The following is a 16,133-nucleotide window of genomic DNA, read 5'->3' as shown; positions in this document are numbered from 1 at the left end:
AAGCACATGCAGCGTGAATAGCACCGCTCAGAGAAAAAAAGGAGTATGGTGTGTCCATATGGACGGGCTCCGGGGCTCTCAGGTTCACCGACCAGCAGTGCGTGAAGGATTGCAGGCTAGCGTGCTGCTGCTGACGCGCGAGTGCTTTTGTGGTCACTGGATCGGACCGCGGCGCTGCGAACGCTCTCAAGCGTGGTACGCGCGGACGGTGGTGGTGTGCGTGCCCTTTCCAACGCGCAACCCGAACCACCGCTCAAGTTGCTCGCAGTCTTGTGCGCGAAATTTCTACGGAGACAGTGTGGCGTTTACGGTCGCTTCGCTTTTGGGCTCGCGGCTGAGTCTTTTGGGTTCGTGATTAAACGGCGCAGGACACGGCATTAGAAAAAAAAAAAAAAGAATGCCCTGCAGTACTCTTTTACCTCCTTGAGATGCTAGTCACGCGCTGTTGCCAAGTGTAGACCAACGAGCTAATGATGAGAGTTACTTTTCCAGTTCGTTGTGACTTGTTGTCTTTGTTTCGTACATACATGAGCCACAGGCAGATGTGCTACCTGAAACATGTTCGCAATGAATGAATGAATGAATGAATGAATGAATGAATGAATGAATGAATGAATGAATGAATGAATGAATGAATGAACATTCATGTCCGAACAAAGTTTATGTCATGACGGAGACGGTGGACAGGTTACTTTGCTGTTCGGTAATTTATTGCTCTTACACAGAGACTGCGCAACATGTGAAACCTCGCCGAATCGCGAACTTGTGTAACTCTGAGTGAACATAGTGATGAAGTTATAAGCAACCAGCTGGAACCTCCAGTAAACGTGTCCTCCGGGTATCTGAAGGGGACACACTCAGGCGTTTTTATTTATAGTTAAACCATGGAGTACATAGCAGATGACAATAGCGCTTCCTAAAAGGATAAGGTCGTTTGCTTGTGGAGTTTATAATGCACGCTTTAACATGACCTTGGATCAGATTAAAAAAAAAATCGTATTACACAAGTCGCGCGGCCGCATTGCGGAAAAGAAAGATGGCGGTAAGCTTGGCTTTGTATAGCGACTTCGCTTAATGCGAAGCTCCTCAGTGACTGCTATATCTGAAATACAAGTAACTGTGGCATTCTGATTAGAGGTCATGGGCTTGAACATGCGCATATCACAGAATGTTTTTCGTACAGCACGTATCCACGCGGCGTGGACAAACATTAAAGAAACCATCTTGCCGCCCATTCAGGCGTGAATGCAGAAATACACGAGATGTGACGACAGGACATTGTGTTTAACCAAGGTTAATGAGCCTTCCTTGCTGACCAGGGGCGGGAACCGCAAACGTTTGCTAATAAGCGTAGCTTGCCATTGGCCGAACACTTTGGTTAATGATATATCCAACATCACAATTGGCTAGAATTATCTCACGCGAATAATTATAGCTTAAGACGAATCGAGCCCTGGGGCTCAATTCACAGCTTCTAGTTTGTAAGGCCTCTCTGCCATTGGTCCGCAACCTTCAATGATCATCTGTCAAGATTCAGAATAGGCCGATTCTTTTTTTTTTTTTTTCTTACGAACAGTCCTAATGTAAGAGGTTTTTATCAATAGAAGCCCTACCATGCAACAGCGGTGCACGGTATTATAGTAATTCTATGAATGCGGGGACGCAGGACGTATTCGAGCAGTTCACGTGCGTCCAGCGTGCTTGCCTGCATAATGGAAGGCAATCATGCGGCACACGGCCCTCCATTTCGACTGACAGGGTACAATGCCCACAGCCTCTCAATAGACAGGCAAAATGGCGAAGGTTTTTCCTGTATAGCATGACGCCTCTCCTTCGAATGTACGGTCCAGCTTGTCTCCGCCCTCCTGGCACACTTCGAAATGGCCATGCAAGACTGACTATTTGACGAAGATTCAGTTTATGTGTATGTGCCGACCAGCGCGAAGCTAAGCACATACGTCGATACTACCTCTGTTTGAAAGTCCGTAAAAATACAGAGGTTACTATGGCTAATATAACTGAAAACGCCTGCGTGCACGTCTGTATATGTGAGGTCTTTCGTTTACCTCAACCGAAGATAGATTGGTCACAACGGTAGCTCGAGGCTCCTATTTCGCTGCTCAGAAAATGAGGATCTTGCGTACTCTACCGGAAGCAACATTTAATGAAAGCAGATTGAACACCCTCATGAAGGATAACAAAAAAGGAAAGAAAGAAACTGCATATAGGACCATTTCGGTTTCATCACGCGGTTTAACCTGTCCAGCTGCTCCAGCATATACATTATATGTACAATGTATGCCGGCGTAGTGAATGCGGACATTAAAAGTTTAACAACTACGGTTCTCACTCACTGCAGCGCTGCCAGTTGTGATAATGCTATTTTGCTAGAATTAATTTGTACGTACTGTGTAGCTCACCGGGCAGTTTTTTTTTTTTTTTTTGAAAGTCTGCCCTTAGGCATAATAATTATTGATTCAGAAATACACATACAAATTTGCTTCGTGTATGAAGTCCAGTAACGAGCGGTGGTGAGGTCCACTAATCCAGCGGTCAAGGTCGGGTGGTCGGCCAGGCCTGAGGCCTGTTGCACGTAGGTGACGACGACGGCTTAATTGTAGACCCGTGCATGTCCACAATAAGTGTGTGACTTCTCGGTTACTGCATTCGACAGCGCGAGTATTCGGTATTTCCTAAGTTGACGAAAAGAAGATGCGAAGGGTGAGTGGCGCGATACTTTCTTGGCAAAATATAGGGCGTAACGTAGCGAGGTAATAGCAGTGCGGTGACGGCGACGAAAGTTGACGCTACATCTCGATGTACAGTACGTCCAATTTCGACGATGAAGAGCACCCCGTTTGCTGAAGCGTTAACACCCATAGCAACACTTGGTTCGTCGCATATAGACAGATGGGAAAGAAGCCAAGAAAACGATGACCGTATGTAGACATCATCAGCAACCTGTGAAATCGGCACAGAGGCGACGCTATGGTCGGAAAAGACATTACAAATGCATGGTAATGCTGTGATTCCAGCCCCGTGTTGTATCGGTAGCTCAGGCAAAAACGAGGGACCCACAGAAAGACACTTAGAAAATGCACGACGCATCGAGTTGTCTATTGTGTCGTCAGTGTGTCCGTCGTTCAGCATGAGCTACAACAAAACAGAAAATGTCCACATGACATGAAGAACATTAACTGCTTTTAGGGGAACATTAAAAGCGTTAACGACACGGGCGACTAAAAGAAGAATATAAAACAAACGTTAACCCTTGTCGTCAGCGATGTTAACGTTCCCCCTCAAGAATGTGCCAGCTAGCCCGATTAGTTGCTTTACTACCATATAGCTGCCTCTGTCGAGCGCTGCGATCTTAGTATATAATTCGGCTTAGCAGCAGTCCTAATCATTTTCAGGCGTACGAAGTACTCATATGCGACACGATTTTATGGAATTAAGAGATCGTGAGATATCTCCAAGCAAAATTGTTTGATGTTGACCAGGCGTTTCGGAGCAGACTCGGCTCCATCTTCAGAGGATCGACAGGTCGACATTCACCCCTGTGTCTTGAACATTAAAGAAGTTTGCTTGGGGGTATGTCACGGTCTATTTCACCAATCACATACGACAAGACAGGTAACACCGTGAAAATTTTAAGCTTTCGACAACATTTTAGACATGAATTTACTTCTCCAGTCTACTCGTGTGGAGTCTGACGTCTGACACGGCGGTGACGCCTTCGCAGCACGGCGTGCAATGATCCTTGCGACGATGGTGGTGCGATAGGCATGCGTGTGAACGCCGCCACCGCCTGGGCTCTCGGTTGTTTCGAGACGGCGAGGACCTTATGGCGTGACGGCTTTTCTCCTTGACCCAATACGCGGTCCGTGCTCCTTCAACTCGCGCGCGCTGTCACTGAATCCGCGCCGCCATGTACGCGAGGGAAGCTCGGGGGCATGAACTCTTTAACGGACTACAAGTAAACACGCAGACGGAGGGAGGGAACGCGACGCATTCATTCTCCTTCTTTTCGTGTGTGTTTTTTTTTTTTTTCGTTTTACTTTTGTGATTTGTTTGCACTATGTCTTTGGCTTCCCGTCACTCTGACACTTTCTTGTCGCTTTTCCATTTATGTTCTACTTGATGGTAGCGCAGGCTAAAGACAGGAACAACAGAAAAGGCACACACGACACAACACAGCGCTGTGTTACGTCGAGTGTGCCTTTTCTGTTGTCCCAGTCCTTAGCCTGCGCTACCATCAAGTGGAACGCAACACCAACGAGCACACATTGCCACACTCATCGTTTTCGTTTCTGCCCTGTCATTTAGTTCTTTGTTCTTCTTTCCTTCCGCTATTCTTATCATCAACTTCTGTTTTAGCTGCCTCCTCCTCAAATAGTAGGCCGTTCTCAACCAGCTCCCTTGCTATTTCCATCTTTGCCCGGCATGTTTCATGTTAACTACTACTACTACTACTACTACTACTACTACTACTACTACTACTACTACTACTACTACTACTACTACTACTACTACTACTACTAATAATAATAATAATAATAATAATAATAATAATAATAATAATAATTATGGACAGCCGCAGAAAGACAGAACTTTTTCTCCCCTTCTCGACTTCGACGAGATACTGTAGCAAAGGTTCGTGTAACGTCGAGTGGCACTGCTCCGCATGGCACACTGTTATGCGGAGCAGCATCACTCAACGCAACGCAGATCGCAGCCAACGTTCTTTCATTCAGCACCATTGAAATAACTCGCCAGTTTGTGCTGAACATTCCTTATTCGAATGTCCTTAAAAAAAGCCCACTGGAGTTAAAAGGAAAAATGCTGTCGTTGCCACACTAACTTGAGCATTCACGATGAAGCCTCGAAGAGTGTAAATCACTCCGAGTGCGAAACGTCATTGTTAAGCTTCTATACTACGATATACTATAAATATACTAAAATATACTAGAATATATTATGAGATATACAAATACCAGCAAAATTACACTCCTGGGGCTGTATTATCGAATTTTGGGTTAAAACGCGATTGCATTAACCGTATGAAAATACATTGCTGGTACGGAGCATTGACAGGAAAAGTAAACGTATTATGCGGAATTGTGTCAGCGAGATTGCAATGCATACGGGTTTTCTTATATAGTGCGTTTTTTTGTAAAATTCTCTTAATGGTCGTTGTTCCATATCGTGTATTGATGCGAACAGGGACCGATGTGTAAAGATAACAACACTGTTCGTAAACTAGGATAATGACAAATAAGAAGGTTAAAATTGGAGCCTTCCTCGGGACAGTGCAAGTTGCATGTTAAGGATAGAATACTAGTAACAATGATTAGTAAGCGATGGTTGTGATTGCAGAGTGCCGAAAGCTTACAAGAAACATTCACATAGAAGAGAATATTAGGAAACCGCAAAGCGTATTTGGTGCGTTATGTTTAATATCTCTTATTGCAGCGCCCACTGAACACCACACCATATTTATGAACACTTTCTAGCTTAAGCGGGCTACGGGAGTCCCGTAATAACACAATACATTCGGCTACAACCACTCTAACACCGTGGCTGCGACCAAATATCCAGAACTGCAAAATACAGAATTTTCGCACTATGAAGTTCCAAATCACATTTGAGATCCGTGCATATATTGAGAGAGAGAGAGAGAATAAAAGAAAGGCAGGGAGCTTCACCAGATTTCGTCCCGTTTTCTACGACACACGTGGGTAGGGCAATGGTTCAATACCAAATGCAAGTCCTTCGAGTTTATCTCGGTCTTTAGCTCTGAGAAAACGAAATGGCCTGCATTCACCGCATCGACATGTCTCTCATTCTGCCATGCACGAGACAAGAAGCCGCGCGAGGGTCTGCGTGTGACGCATTCGCGATTATACAGAAATCACGTTCGCCTACATATCGATCGACTGCAGGCTATGCCCCTGCCCTCACGAACGGGCACGGGCGTCGCAGAGGCACATGCGACGCCGCAACGCACAGTCACGCATTCTGTTCTTCCTTCGGGCTACGGTTGTACTAAAAAGCAGCGTGGGCCGACGGCACAGGACTGACGTTAATCGGACGCACTTAACGGATCACTGTGCCCCTTTTTTTGTCGGAAACCCGCGGGCGATCGTCAGAACCGGGACCCTCCCCCCCCCCCCCCGCCTGCGGTGGGCCCCACCCTCCGCTCCCAACCCAACTCTTCCACCTTCGTCTCAACCTCCAGGGCCTCCGAAGTCAGCTGCGGGTGATGGATGCGTCCGCTTGTCGTATATAGCATACTGGATCAGCGCTGGCCAATCATGTATGAGGTCGTCAGTCTCGTCTGTGCATTCATATTCGCTCTATACTCTCCCTTGCGCTCTGCCATTTTGATCTGGAAATTTTTTTCGGCGATGTGTGTTACGACAGCGGCCCTCGAGGCAGCAGATTGGCTTTCGCGACGCCGACGGGTTCTATAGCCGCCCGTACATTGATATTACAGTTTTTCCAACGACGGGCTTCCTGTACTGTAAGTGTCACACCGTATCACCTTTTCAGGGTCCCTAGATCTGACATAGGTCTGTAATTTTCTAAAGGGACGGCGCGTTTTTTGTGAATACGGAACCAGGGCGCGTGTTCACAACAAAACGTCTTGCGCTAGAATATTGTCCGTTAGGTAAAACTTCGGCCAATCCTAACGTTGGACATAAGATTAACCAAGCCGGCTACAGCAGGGAGCACTTACGAACGAAAAGCATTGAGGATTTGGCCCCAGGTTTCATGGTAACTGCAAAATAAAAATGCGTTCGATTCTCGGGTACAAATAAGAGCGTACACTAGTTACGTTGAAGTGGTTAGCTGCGGCACTGACACGGGCCCGACCGTTAGAGCCTAGTGTCAATTCAACAATGAAAGCTATCATAGCCCTTTCAGCCAAATATTCAAATGGTGTTCTGGCGTAACTGCTTGCCTTGACGGAGCGGCAGCCTTTTCTCCGCTCCTGTCGTGCTCGGTTTCGATATCGCCTGGATCGGGGCAATAAAATGCAATGATGGATATCTAAACATATGTGCGATTTTTCCGGCTTCAGAAAGAAAGAAAGATGTTATAAATCTTTGTTCTACGTCTTCTAACTTTCCCATACGAAAAAGTCTATTAGGTTTGATCATTAGAAAAGTTAAGATTTTTCGATGAGTATTTTCAAGTTCACTTTAGCAGCGACAATGTAATTCCTTCTCTCAGTAGAGTTCGCGTGCTAATAAGACAGGTGCCTCACGGTACCAGCATTGTTATTCTTATAAAGAAATTCCCTCTCTCTCTCTCTCTCTCTCTCACACACACACACACACACACACACACACACACACACACACACACACACACACACACACACACACACACACACACACACACACACTGTGTATATCAATAAATTGCCCGAAAAAAAAAGTCTGTGATTCGCGTATGCATGGTGTGCGCTTCATTCCGTTTAAGACTTGTTCCTGTTCAAAACAGAGCTTATCTAAAAATGACGTAGAACCAACTGGTTTTAAATCGCAGCCGAGTACTTTTCATCGCTGTCATATTGATATGTCCGGTTCTCCTTGCAGAGAGACTTATCAGGTTTCGTCGCCGCTCAAGAAAGACGAATAAGAACGGACGTCCCTCATGCCTGTTTCCCAGCCATCGCACGCTACACCTGCAGCGGGATCAAGGGGTTTTCACGAGGCGCCAGGCAGACGTACACCTGTAAACGCACAAAATGTGAGAGAAGGGCCTCATTTAAGGCTTTTCTTCAATGTAAACACACTCGAGGCAGACAGAGAAATCGTGACAACTTGACTGACCTGCGCAGCGCGCGCAACATTTTGAGGCCGGAGCTCGAACGTTAAACTACCACGAAAGTAGCTTACGCGAGCGCAATTTTCACCGGGGCTTGTTTGAGCAACCCTTTACAACCGCTTCCTCCAAAGTGCGAAGCCGTTCGAGCTGCCCCGTCGCTTCAACAATGAAAGACATTGTAGCCTCCGTAGGTGCACCGCTGCAACAAATTGCACAGCAAATTACGGAGTGTGTAAGTCTACAATCACGTCACGCCATCAAGGAGAAGGTAGGTGGGAGGATGACGAGGAGTGAAATAGTACAGTGTAGTTAACAGCAGCAATCACAGTGTTTACTCTAGCATGTCTTCATCAACTGAGCGCTTCGCCCGGCTGTTGCCACGCAGGATAGATGTGCTGGGCGGGAAAGAAACTTCAAAAAAAAAAAGGAAATGACGGCTCGTGTTGCCGCCACGAAACGGCGGCACTGACCGTAGAATTGAGTTAACGTGGGGCGGCTGAGACAATGGCTTGTTGAGCGCACGCGATGGAGGAGGATCATTATTGTGAAAGAGAACCTCCCGTGAGAAGGCATGGCTATGGCTGTACGCAATTGACGTCGTCTTCGCCGCCATCTCATCTCGCACGGTGAAGACAGCGTTGACGGCGGCGGTATAACCGGATTGCCGCGTCCTTCGCTGATGAAACTCAAACGCCTTACGATACGTGAAAAAAATCTGGGCTCCGCGAAGCGTTCCTTTGTTACGCTGATTTTGTGCCAGAGAGAATGACGGGCTCACCAATTGGAAGAGATCCCCACAGCGAAAGACAAAGACATTACCAGAGAACACATAATGAACTATAACGGGAGGATACTTCGCTCTTATCTGTGGGTTAGTCGGCACGGTTGCAGCGTGCGTTACAACGTGAGGTGGTAATTATGCCTCTCATTGTCTCACTTCATCTTATTACACCAACGAGTTTCCGTTCGTTTCAAGATGGAGGCGTTCGCACACGTAGAAGTGACATCGGCAGAGGATGTCTTTCAGTATCGTTAACGCAGCCACCTAATGGTGTAGACACCTATTAGTTGTACCAAATAAGGGATACCATAAAAAAGCCAGGCCTGCGCTGAAACCGCAGCACAGTCACAGCGAAAGCTGGAAAAGCGGCGTTTCTAGAGCCCGTTGTAAGCTCTCTTGGGGCTACAATACAAGTACACTAGAAAGGTACCCACTACGCCATCAATCACAATTTTTGTGAAGTTGGGAAGCACCTACTAAGCCATTATTCGTCATTCTGCGGAGAAACGAGGCACCAGCTACACGTCTGTAAGGCATTATGTGCACTTTGTTGACGTGACGACTGATGATGATGAAGAATTATGGCTCAGCCCTTTGTAATGGGTTGGAAGCTTTAAACGGCCCACCAGTTATGTAATTTGCATTGGGTGACGCCCGGTCGCTATTTCCCTCTCCCGTCATGCTGTATAACATACGTTGACGTGGGAGAGAGACGGGGGGGGGGGGGGGGGGCGAAGAACTTTACTGAGACCCCGAGGAAATGGATCATGCGCTTATGGGCTTCCTTGGCAACCAATACAAGTGCACTTGCGAGGAACCCACTACGCTATAAATCATTGTAATTTTTGAGGAGTAGGGCAGCAGGCACTCTGCCATTTTTCGTCATTCTACGGAGAGCCGTGGTACCTGCTAAACGCATGTAAGGCATTATGCGCACTTTGTTGATACTGTGCCTGATGACGACGAAGAATTATGGCAGAGTCCTTTGTAATGGATTGGAAGCATTCAACAACCTACTCGTTGCGCAATTCGCATTGTGTGACGCCTGGTTACAGAATTCGCGTTGTGCGACGCTTGGTGCTTATTTTACTCTTCTACGACGCTATATTGCATATGCTAATGTGGTTCCTTCCCGACATGAAGCCTGTATAGGACCTTTTTGCAAAGCAGTTTCAAGCACTGGCATGGCTCAGAGGTTGAATACCGGGCTCACACGCAGAGGGCCCAGGTTCGAACCTCGTTCCATCCTGGAATTTTTTTCTTATTTCGTTTTTTTTTTTTCTTATTTCGAGCGATACTGGTTACGGACACCGGCGGCGGCGTACAACTACGGCGCCAAAAACGGCCGGTGAAATGATCTCATAACAGGTTTCGCTGTAATATGACCTTGGAGATATGGTAAAGACAATGGAAGATAAGTAACATATATAAATGGTATAAATGGCTCCAACGGTATCCACTACACAACAAGTGCACGCTGTCCTGTCCAAATGCCTCTTGGATCACTCTTTCTCTTTCATTTTTTCCTTTTTTTTTGTTGTTAGTTTGCTTGTACTGTCTCGTTGTTCACATCTGAAGATAACTGGCTCAAAAGCCGTACGTTTAGTGTACCTTGCTATAAATATGTTGTAGTTCGACTGTTGCAGTCTGACGGCTAGACTTCTTCGTCTATACGGCATCAAGCATGCAAAATTCGGCTGAAGGGACTCTTGAAGGCTAGACTGCTATATCACGAAATTTGACGCGGGGATCTGTCAGCCGTGCTTCTTCAAGAGGCCGGTATCAATACCTTTGCCGACGGGATGCATATATCACAAGTTAACAATCGGTTAGTTAGTTAGTTAGTTAGTTAGTTAGTTAGTTAGTTAGTTAGTTAGTTAGTTAGTTAGTTAGTTAGTTAGTTAGTTTATAGATAGATAGATAGATAGATAGATAGATAGATAGATAGATAGATAGATAGATAGATAGATAGATAGATAGATAGATAGATAGATAGATAGATAGATAGATAGATAGATAGATAGATAGATAGATAGATAGATAGATAGATAGATAGATAGATAGATAGATAGATAGATAGATAGATAGATAGATAGATAGATAGGAGGATGGCTACACTGGAGGATGGGTACAAAACCCCAATAATATTGGAGAGAGAGAGAGAAATGTTTTAATGAAGAGCTGGAGATGTTTGCCTGGCTATTCGCCTGACATGCTACTCCAGGTGCTGGGTGATGATTATGATATATACACTGACAACCACACACACTACATCAACTACACTGTTTACAAAGTTTCGTTCAGGCTTGTGGCCCGCAAGAATGTCAGCAGCGCTTTCGTGGCGCGTAACGCCCAGGTGCTGCTTTGCCATGGGCCCAGAATGTGTCGCAGTTCTAAACACGAGTCCCGTTGAAGGTGCAAGGCCGCCTTCTTTCTGATGCGTATCGCCTGCATTCACACAGAACGTGTTTCAGGTCTTCTTGGACGTTACATTGAACGCACAATTTGAGTCCGACAGCTTGATTTTGCTCTTGAAGTAATGAGTGTAGGCGACGTTTAATCTGATGCAGTGCAAGCATGTTTCCTCTTGTCTGTTGAGGTCTAGCGGCATATCAAAGGCACACGATGGATCAATTTTGTAAAAAGGCCCATACTGGTGATTAGCATCTGTCCAGAGGGATCGCTGGAAGCGCCAAGCATGTGCCGAGACGAGTGTCGTCGCGTCTTTTCTCGAGAAAGGTATTTCAACCATTTGTCTCGAGGCGTCATGTGGAGAATTATGTGGAGATCTAAGTTCCTTTTGGCAGTTCCTTCCATTGCACGACTCTCTTCCATTGTAGGTGGCTGAAATTCAACCTTTTTCGTTCGAGCCAATTATTATCTGAAACGGAATTTCCCAGGGTCTTGCAAACGAACCTGCTTCCACCTCTCGAGGGATAGCGCTTGTAATTCTAGTGCAACAGCGGTTCCGTCGACGTGGGTCTGACGGGGGTGTCGTAACGACGCGGGGATCTGTCAGCCCTGCTTCTTCAAGAGGCCGGTGCTTTGTTGCCGTAGCCTCGACGGCCACCGGTGGCAATTAGCAAAAGCGCTCCGTCGTGACCGAATAATTCAGGGAGATCGCCATGTGCAACACACACACACACACACACACACACACACACACACACACACACACACACACACACACACACACACACACACACACACACACACACACACACACACACACACACACACACACACACACACACACACACGCACGCACGCACGCACGCACGCACGCAAGCTGTTGTGGAAATTAGGTGGACGGGGACACGGGCGTTTCGCAGAAAAAGAACAAAGCTTTTTATTGCATGCTCGTGCGCACACTATTGTATTTAAACGCATCGCCTTAACGGCCACGCTTGAGGGCTTGTCCGCGGCCCTCGACAACTCGACAAGTGGGTTTAATAACCCACCGAGGCTACGGGGTACAAATTAGCGCTTAAGTGAAGAAAAAGAGAAAGAAAAGATGAGAAAGTGATTCATCGTGGCTACTCCTTGAACAAGAAAGTCCTTCAAGGCCACTCCGTGATGCGAACAAAAAAAGAAGCCTCGGATGTGGCTTCCGTGCCCGAAGCCTGACATATAATAGCAACGATCATTATCGGTTTATCTGATTAAGAAAGCTCTGGAAGTGCGGTCACCGGCATGAGAGAGGTTTAGTGCCGGGGCGCCCAAGTGTCTTGCGCACCCAAGCTCTCGCGTTCTCTGGTACCCTCCTTGGGGGCAGCCAGACTCAAAAGGAGGGTACAACCCTCCTTGAGCGAGTTGGTTCATATTGACAGTGTGCTACAAACAGCGCCGAAAACTAGGACGAAGGGAAGACATATAACAACACGAGGGCTGAACTTACAACTAAGGTTTTATTAGGAAGAATCGGCTCAGCGTTACAATGCAGCGCATCGGTCACAGCTTATAGTTAACACCGTTCCAAATATTACACAAGACTACCCCTTCACGTGTGCCTCGTTGGACCCTTACTAGCTGTGCCATTCTCGGGTTATCTTTTCTAAGCGACCCCAATTCTGTGACAGATGAAATCGATCGTGTACACCTGAAGGCACTTCGAAATATAAAGACACAGGCCTGAGAATATGGAGCTGTGTGAGCTTGTTCACATAATGATGCTTCGTTTTCCTGCTAAGTTTGAACAGCGCGACTGAACGCGGACAGAGTAGAAGGATACGTTTAGTCGCGCTGTTCAAACTTAGCATGATAAACTAACTAGCCCGCCAACGCACTTTGGCCGATTTCATTTCGTTTTCCTGCAGTGACAACGAAGAAGGGAAGAGAGAGAGAAAGACGGAGGTGAAAGGCTGGGAGGTTAACCAAGCACAAGCTCGGTTGGCTACCCTCCACGCCGGGTGGAGGAAACGGGGTATAAAAACTTGGAGGACGCTTGAGCTTCGCTTTCAAGACTAGAACGCGATAAAGTAATCGGACTGCGTTCGCTGTTCGTACCGCCTTAAGAATAGATAGCTTGGCTTCGGTTCTTGGTGGAGGTCTGAACAGTGCCGCAAGAAAAGTTGAAGTGCGAACGATCTCCGGCTCTAATATCCATGCATGCGGCGCGTCGAAACACGGCCACACGGCGGGGCGATGCCGTTTAAAAGCGTGCCCTGTTAAAGCCCCTCTACCTTCACACCCCGGGGGCCCTTTGCGCCATCTAGAGGGTGATAGTCAAGCCGCTGAAGAACCTCCGAGATGTGCGTACCTCCAACGCTAAATGGTGTATATAAATAGCTCACCGTTAGTACGCTAGAGGATGTATAGGTGGTGAGCGCGAGCGGCTGAACGCATCGCGCCCCGGTGCGAGGGGTCGCAGGTTTGAATCCCCGGTTCCACTTTATTTGCATATTTCTTTATTTGCATCTACCTCGAATTTTCGCTCACGGACAACGATGATTTTTCGCTCACAACCAAAGACGCTGTCGCCACCGCCGACCCCGGCACCGAATCCTGAAGTTCCGCGAAACGAGCTCTTTAACGCGATCGCGTCAATAGATAAGATTGAGAAGAAATAACGAGAGTAAGAAAAGGAAGAATTGGACAGTGACGAACTCGCGTTGGTAGATCACAGACGCTCGTGAATTCCGGTTGTCCTCTACAGTAGCACAACAGGGCTTTCGTGGCCTTGTGCATGCACGAAACCGTGGGTCAAGGTCCCATAGCCTTGTTTTCTGATAGTACTCTTGCGTCAAAACGATGGGTATCGGTTGGTAGAATACGTCGTTGACTTTGGCGGGGCAATCAGTGCGGCATGCAACTTATTCGGCTGTGAGGAGGCAACTCAGAACATTCTTTGCCACTGTATACATCCTATGGATAGAAACAACTTTATTGAAAGTCCGGCGATGTTTAATAACCCGGGCTCAGGTCTCCCATGAGGGGACTTCGAGGCCTTGCCTCAACGCCGCCTCGCGGGCCCGCTGGACTGCCCATTCTTGTGTCTTGAAGTTGGAGCTACCAAACGAAGGAGGGCACGTGCGTTCTTTTCGTCCTCGCGTTCAGCGCTGTTCAATTCGAAGCATTTCTTAGCGAACCTTTCGCACTTTGAGCATTTCTGTCTACATCTATCTATCTATCTATCTATCTATCTATCTATCTATCTATCTATCTATCTATCTATCTATCTATCTATCTATCTATCTATCTATCTATCTATCTATCTATCTATCTATCTATCTATCCGCCTACACCTGGGTGCTCTCATGATCGCCTCCTTAACTTGCTGTAGACCAAAATTGGCATGGGAGTGTAAGAGGATTTGACGAATATGACTTTAGGGTCATGACATGAATAAGGTGAAAATCCTGTCGCGTACGTCGTCAAACCCTTGCCTACAGACACGTGTGGCACATACCCGTTTACCCCGGACCGCGGTGTACGGGTATGCGCCACAGGTGATTGACAGTTTATATCGACCCAGGAACGGCGAGAACAGACATTGATAATTTAAATCCGAGAGCGTTAAGAAAAACCGACATCGGCAGCGTTGACCCGACGAATATAAAGAATAAAAATTAGGATCCCAGCAGGAATCGAACCCAAGCAATCTGCGTGGCAATCTGGTATTCTACCACAGAGCCACGCAAGGTCTATAAAGTGGTTTGGAAAAACGACCTATGCAGGCGTAATGTCGGTGCCACGTCAATTGTGATTGCGGTCCTGCCTATCTAATTTTACAAGCAAGCAATAAACACTACATATGTGCTCCTACAATACAGGCGTCATATGAGATTGGCGTCTGTGATTCCAGTGTTGGCTCCGCTTTTACAGCAGTCTAATAAACATTACATTTGTATTCCTATGATTCAGCAAGCTATATTGAAGCATTGCTCGACCCGGAGGAATACATTAACGAAAGTTACGATGATATTCACATGATTGTACCATAAAATGCACTTATTTTCGATAATACTGACGTATGCACTCTAACGTGAGGGCTGACGTTGCGTTGCACCATAAATAACCCTTTAAACGCCAGGGTTGTCGACGTGCCTGGTAAGTCCACAATGTGCACGCCAGCTACTACACTTACAAAAACACGCATAGAACCAATGCAGCAAAGAAGTACTCGCTGACTGCTTCGCATGAAACCGATTCCCACAACGCGTGGGATCTGCCGAATTTTGTTCAGTACGCCTTCATTTTGTTAAACTTACATAATGGCACCCGCCACGGTGGCCTAATGGTTACGGTGCTCGACTCCTCACGCAAAGGTCGCGGGATTGCCTCGATAGCAGATTGCCTCGATGGAGGCAATCTGCTAGATGCCCGTGTGCTTAGATTCATGTGCACGTTAAGGGACTCCTGGTGGTCGAAATTTGCGCAGCCCTCCACTACGTAGGAGGGTGGATGATTGGGCTAGCTGGTATTCCATGACATGAGACGGTATAGCGCACTGAAAACCACAAGAAAGACACAGAGACGGACAACGACGAGCGCTTGTCCTTGTCCGTCTCTGTGTCTTTCTTGTGGTTTTCTAGTGCGCTATACCGTCTTACACCTCCACTACGGTGTCTCATAATCATAGCGTGATTTTGGGACGTAAAACCCCTGAAATTATTGTTATTACATTGTCAGATTGTCTTTGATAAGTAACTTCAATTCGTGTTATAGATGAAATCGATCGCGTATACCTGAGGGGCGTTTCGAAAAATGAGGGATACAGGGCTGAGGATATATGGCGCTGGATGGACTCATTGCCAAAATGATGCTTAGGTTTTTTAACAGCGACAGCGAAGGAGAGCTGCGTGCGTTCTTATCGTCCCCGCGTTCATACGCCTTCTTCAGCACACTCTCACTTCGTTAAACTTACTTGTAATGACATTAGGCGTGTGTAATGCGCCCGGAGGGCTTCGCGAGACTGGCTCCGTCCGGGCAAGCGTGATTTACGGCGTTCCGTCTCCGCCTTTGTGTGCCAGTTGTCTCTGTCTCTGAGCACGCAGAGTCGTGATTTGCGTTCCGA

This window comes from Rhipicephalus sanguineus, chromosome 6 (genome assembly GCF_013339695.2).
Source record: "Rhipicephalus sanguineus isolate Rsan-2018 chromosome 6, BIME_Rsan_1.4, whole genome shotgun sequence".
Lineage (NCBI taxonomy): Eukaryota > Metazoa > Arthropoda > Arachnida > Ixodida > Ixodidae > Rhipicephalus > Rhipicephalus sanguineus.
The sequence above is the reverse complement of the archived record's forward strand: the minus strand, read 5'-3'. Positions refer to the sequence as shown.